Source organism: Rhipicephalus microplus, chromosome 6 (assembly GCF_043290135.1).
Source record: "Rhipicephalus microplus isolate Deutch F79 chromosome 6, USDA_Rmic, whole genome shotgun sequence".
NCBI classification, from domain to species: Eukaryota; Metazoa; Arthropoda; class Arachnida; order Ixodida; family Ixodidae; genus Rhipicephalus; species Rhipicephalus microplus.
This window is the reverse complement of record NC_134705.1, coordinates 65,074,913-65,081,122: the sequence shown is the minus strand read 5'-3', so window position 1 is coordinate 65,081,122 and position 6,210 is coordinate 65,074,913. Positions and strand designations below refer to the sequence as shown.

Below are 6,210 nucleotides of genomic sequence, written 5' to 3'. Positions count from 1 at the left end.
AGGTTCAAGCACATTGTTCTGCACTGCATGAACGAATTTATACCACTGCGGCGTACACGGCCGCAAAGACATAACCCCTGGATCACAAGAGAAATTCTACACGCAAAGCGGAAAGTCAAACGACTTCGGAAAGCAGTAAAAAAACAGTGCTGCAGTGCGAATACATCAAAATTAAAAACAGCTATTTCACACTTTAAGGCCAAAACAAAGCAAGCAAAACAACATTATTTTGAAGTAACGCTACCGTCATTCATTACTGGTAACCCACAAAGGTTCTGGAATCATTTCAGCCGTAGAAAAAACATCAGTCCTGAACTTTCGTTGCAACAGAAAACGGCGAAATCTAATATGTACAACAACTATTTCCACTCTCTTTTTACAAAAGATGACGGGGAAATTCCACAGCTTGCACACATGAATAATATTGGAATCAGCCCTATAGATGTAGTTGATGAAGGAATATTTTCTCTTTTGCTCGACCTAGACCCCAAAAAATCTTCGGGACCAGATGACATCCCCAATCCCTTTCTTAAGCGATATGCCGAATGGTGCAGCAAATACCTTGGTATGGTTTTCCGCAAATCTCTCGCCGTAGCAAAACTTCCAGACGACTGGAAAAAAGCTAAAATAGTACCAATTCCCAAAGCAGGAAATAGCGATAATCCTTCAAACTTTAGGCCAATATCTTTAACCAGCACGTCATGCAAAATATTAGAACATATAATTTTGAAACACTTAACCGTTCTTTTAGAAAGTAATGGCGTTTTGTCATCTTGCCAGCACGGGTTTCGCAGTGGATTATCGACTACCACGCAACTAACAGAAGTTGTTCACGATTTAGCATTATCTATTAACAACTGCACGCAAACGGATATTATACTATTAGACTTTGCAAAAGCGTTTGATTCCGTATGCCACAACAAATTAATTGCAAAACTTCGAAGTATTATTGGAGATGGAATATTAACAAGTTGGGTTAAGGACTTCTTAACTAATCGTTCACAATATGTCCTGTATGACCAAGTACCATCAGAAAACTTGCCTGTTACGTCCGGAGTACCACAAGGCTCCGTTTTGGGGCCTTTGTTATTTCTTGTTTTTATTAACGATATCACAGACAGTATCTCTTGCACCATTAGGCTTTTCGCCGACGACTGCATTATTTACAGAGAAATTAACAGTCATTCAGATCACCTTGCACTAAGCGATTCTTTACACCATCTTTCCAACTGGTGCGACATGTGGCAAATGTCGATTAACCCCAAAAAAACAGTGTGCATGACGATAATCCGAAAAAAAGAAGCTATCCAGTATGACTACAGGATTAAAGGCACCAGGCTAGAAAAAGTGAATGCGCACAAATATTTAGGCGTCACGATAACGTCAAGCCTCAGATGGGATACGCACATTTCAAACATTACTTCGGTTGCTCTGCGCAAGCTTTTTTATCTTCGCAGATGCCTTCGGTTGGCCCCTCACTCAACCAAGCTTTGAGCCTATACTACTTACGTAAGACCGGTATTAGAATATGCTAACACAGTATGGTTTCCTTATACAGTCACTAACATTCAAAAGCTAGAAAACGTACAGAGGAAGGCAGCAAGATTCATCTGCAACAAATATAAGCGCACTGATTCTCCTACAAATATGTTAGCAAGCTCTGGCCTCCAAACACTTGCGATTCGAGCGAAACAAGCGCGCCTTAAATTTCTTTTTCAGCTACTTCACAACCATTATAAAATTGACCCATCATTGTACATCCGTCCGTCAGACTCCCGCGTTATTAGGCACAAACATTCATACACACTGAAAGAGTACTCTTACCGCAATGACACGTTCAAACACTCCTTTTTTCCACTTGCCATAAGGGAATGGAACTGTTTGGATTCCTCCATAACTAGTGCGAAATCGGTATCCGACTTTGCACTAAAATTAGACAATATGTTCTCTTAATGCGGCAATACTCGCATTACCAGAAGCATTGCGCCACCAGTGAAAGCGTATTAGTGGAGTGTACAAGTGTCAACTGGAGTGTTTGGAAGTTAGCTATTTGTTTGCCTGTGTACCACTGCACTTCATGCAAAATTTGTGTTCTTTTTGGTGATGGTTTCTTTGTCTTTGCAGATGTAAACAATTTGTATATTTTTCGCGCTTGTACTTTGTGATGACTGTCATTTCACTACATTTCTGTTAATGTACCACCTGCATGTACAATCTGTACGCCCACCTGCTATGGTCTCGGAATGAGACTGGCAGTATTGAAAATAAATAAATAAATAAATAAATATCATCATATCGTCATCAAGGCGATGGCTGAGGGCACCAGCGAGGTAGCTGACAGCGTAGCAACGAATTACAGCCACCGCTGGCCGAAGCTAGGACCCAGGTCAGTGGACATAGGAAAAGCAGATCGGGGCTTTGCCGTGTGCAGGGTGGGTCATGTGGCGTTCTTTGCGATTTTAATTTGTGATGGGAAATCGTGTAGATGCGTAGACATGCCGAGGGCACGCGTCGTCAGGTTAAGACGCCGCATGAAGATGTGAAATGAAAATGCCTTTGTCACTGCAACTGTAAACAGAAACACCAACACCAATTTTCTAGCGGCTGTTTTAATTTTTGTTCCGAAATGGCTGAATTCGAAAAGCGGAAATAGCTTGGCACATATATTGACACTTCTACCTTCCAACTGAAAGAGTAATAAGAAATTACTCAATAGTTTTATTTTTATGAGTACGGATGTTAAAAAAACTTGGAGTATGTACGTGTGAACAGAACCGAAAAAAAGAAGGGGCTCTCTAATTATGAAATTTCCACACAAACTTTTATTTTCCCAGAGCAATCGTAGTAATTGTGAATGAACACAGCTAGCGCACTCCCCGCACGCGAATACTGAGCCGGCGCGAATACCACGTCAGCCGGGTGTTTCCGCCACTCGCCGCACCCTCGCCGTTTACCCCGATATCATTGGTAAATCCGAACACTCTTTCTATCATTGAATTTAATGTCGAACACACCCCTGCAGGGGTGAGTGGGCCAATCCCTGAGGTAGTGCAATACCAGGCCAACCCGTGTCGGAGGTGAAGCAAGCTTCAAGCACTCCGCCGCATCACAAAAATAAGTTTATTATCTTGGATCCACATATGATCCGTATCAGATATTAAGCTGATAAGAACAGAGTGTAATTTTATTATGTTTAAGACATTGCATGGAATGTCTTGAGTTAGCCGTACGACGTTGTTGTGATCCCGTACATGGCACCGGGATAGCCAGATGGAGGCCGGACACGGATGGTCGCACCAAGGACACCAGGACATTGGACATCGCAGGAACCGCCAGAACAGCAGCGGGTTAGCCACGACACCTGGCAGGCAGCAGGCGACGTGGCGACATAGGAGGGCAGGTGTTGGATCAGCGATTGTCTAGCTGCGACCGTGTCCCACGTGCGCGTGCTAGATGACACGGGACACTGCCACCACCTCGCTCACGCAGAGTTTTTCATTAGACACAGGTAGCTGCGGGAGCACAGGCACAGGAGGACGCAGTCGTTGGCCGGGTCCCAAGCGCCGAGAGCCCCGACGATGACGGCGGCCACCGTTACTCTCTGGTAGTGGCGACGCAGGTAGTCGGCGACGGGTTGGTAGCGACCGAGCTTGTCGTTTCGCGTGTTGGTAAAGGCCTCCAGTGTGTTCTCGAACGGGCAAGCCACGTCGATCAACAGGGCCTCTTCCCCGCGAACCAAGACAAGATCAGGACGCAATCCAGTGTCGCCGACTGGCCGGTTCTCGAACGCCACCGTGTAGTCACGGGCAGCGGCCGTGCGAAGGCGCGAGACCACCGCGTTGTGCCGCGCCTAGTGGCCTTGTCAAAATCTCGGTCGTTGTGCCGCGCGAGACCACCGCGTTGTGCCGCGCGAGACCACCGCGTTGTGCCGAGACATGGCGCTATGCGCCATGCAGTGGCATAGCACGTGCGGTAGCGTCTCCCTCGCGTAGCCGCAGACCCGGCAGCGCTGGTCTCGGTCAGGTGGGCCCCACATGACGGCGCCATTCAGGGGTAGCAGGCTGAGGCGCGCCCGGTGGATAAACCGCCAGTCGGCGAAGTGCGTCAATGTTCCTGTGGTGATGAAGTGGGAGCTCGCACGTTCCGCCGAGACGCAGCCCATCACCTTCCCCTGGTTTGGCTGGTCGTGGAGGGCGTTGTCCCGGACGTGGGCTAGCACTTCTCGTAGCGTCCGCATGACCCGGTTCCTTCGTGTTGAAGGAAACGTTGCGTCGCCGCAGGTGATGGTGACGTGGTCCGGCCCCAGGGACCACGAAACTTGTAGCCGTCGGGACGCCTTACGGGCCTCGGTCCACACGCTGAGCAGCTGGATCGCCGGCATTGAATGGACGACCGGTAGGTCGCCGAAGAGGTATGCCTCCAATACGTAACGGGTAGCCTCTCATCCCAGGCGGGTGTAGGCGAGCTCGCAAGCGTTGGACAGGGCGAGGTCCCGTAGTGACTGGTCTGGTGTCGTAAGGCGCTTAAAAGCGGAGTCAATACGGCAGATGTCGTATTACTCCGCTGCAACCGGGATTGCTATAGCTCCTCCGGAGGCACTCCCGTAGACGTAGTGGGTCGAGGCGTTCACCGGTAGGTACAATGTACGCTTGACCATGGGCCTGATGGCAAGGTGCAACCGGTGCCAGTCTCATTTGGTTAAGACGCTGCACCTTATAGAGAACTTCAGGGCAGAGAACACAAATGTCTCCAGGGCGTCAATACGCTGACAGCGGGCCAGTAGGGAGAACAAAATAGCCGTGGCGTTGCGAATGGCGTCGTCAATGACATTGGTCCCCGCTCGATGTGGAAGGTGGAAACCCACCGGGCGTCCGAGGTAGAGGAGTGGCTCGGAGTCGCTCAAAGCCGCGACAGGGACGCCGGAGACCCGGAAGACGGTTGGCCGCATTCCGACGGGGTTGACGCCACTGAAGTGCAGGGTCGTACACTTGCTCGGGTTGAGGGATCGCCCGAGCGATGTTGCCAGCGTCTCAACCATGTCGATGCGTTGCTGAAAGAGGGCAGGGCAGTCGGCCAGGGGCGTCAGGTCGTCGGCATAGGCGAGGTTGTAGTGGTGGTCGCCTGTGCCTAGGACGCTTCGAACAGCGGGGTCAATAACCAGGTTAAAGAGCAACCCTCTGAGCGGGCAGCCCTGGCGTAGACACGAGCGGATGACGTCCGGTTCCGTCGTGCCCTCTGCAGCAACGATGACAATCTCGTTGTTTCGGTAAAGGTCCTCGATGAGGGCGGTGAACGTCTCTCCGGCACAGGAACCACGGAGGGCGTCCAAGAGGGCTTGGTGAGGCGCGGAGCCATAGGCGTTTGCGAAGTCCAGTAGGGCTGTGCACAACTCCGTGCCACCGGCTCTGGCTGCGTCCATGCGGTGCTGGAAGAGATAGTTCAGTTCGAAAACACCGACATAACACGAAACCTTTCCGGCACTTGGACAAGACCTGGTGATCCATGATCCAGGCTTGCAGGCGTGACGCAAGACACTTAGCGTATAGCTTGGAGGCATTACAGCCGAGTGCAATCGGTCGCCAGTTGCCCGGAATAGAGGGATCACCTTTCTTCTAGATATGGACCGTTCGCGACGTTCGCCATGAATCCGGGGTGCGACGGTGGTGAACGCAGGCGTTGAACAGGGCAGACAGGAAGCGGGCCTCCGGGTCGACGGACCTCCAGTGCTGGTAGGTCAGTCTGTCGGGACCGGGAGCCATGTTCTCCGTCTTCCGGAGCCGAGGGGAGAGCTTCGTTTGTCGAGAACGACGCCGTGTTGACCGGAAGAGGAGCCGCGGGTGGCTGTAACAGCGCTGACGTGTCTGCCGTGCGAGGTGACCAGGTGGAGGCCCAATGGTCCTTGATGTCTCGTATGGGGATGGTACAGGACCGTGTGGGACCCTGCATTATCAGGCGCACGGCACGTCGGCGGTTCCTGCGGTAGAGACGCTGGATCTCTGTCGCGTTGTCTGAGTTCACGTCTTGAGCAGGATGTCCCGGTGTTGACGAAGGGAGGCGGACAGCCTCCGCGGCTGGAGCAACAGCCCGAGACCACGCCTGCTCACACGTCGCCTATGAGTCTGGCGTCGGGGCTGAACGGGGCGTGGCTCGCAAGACGCGGACCTGCTCCGCAAGCAGGTCCGCGTCTACACAAAGAGAAGTTTATTTAAC

The 6,210-nt window shown here is 51.1% G+C and overlaps 1 pseudogene; it reads right to left on the bottom strand.

The window, feature by feature from the left end:
* Positions 1 to 3,023: 3,023 nt before the first annotated feature.
* Positions 3,024 to 3,202, bottom strand: LOC119168825 (U2 spliceosomal RNA; annotated as a pseudogene).
* Positions 3,203 to 6,210: the final 3,008 nt, after the last annotated feature.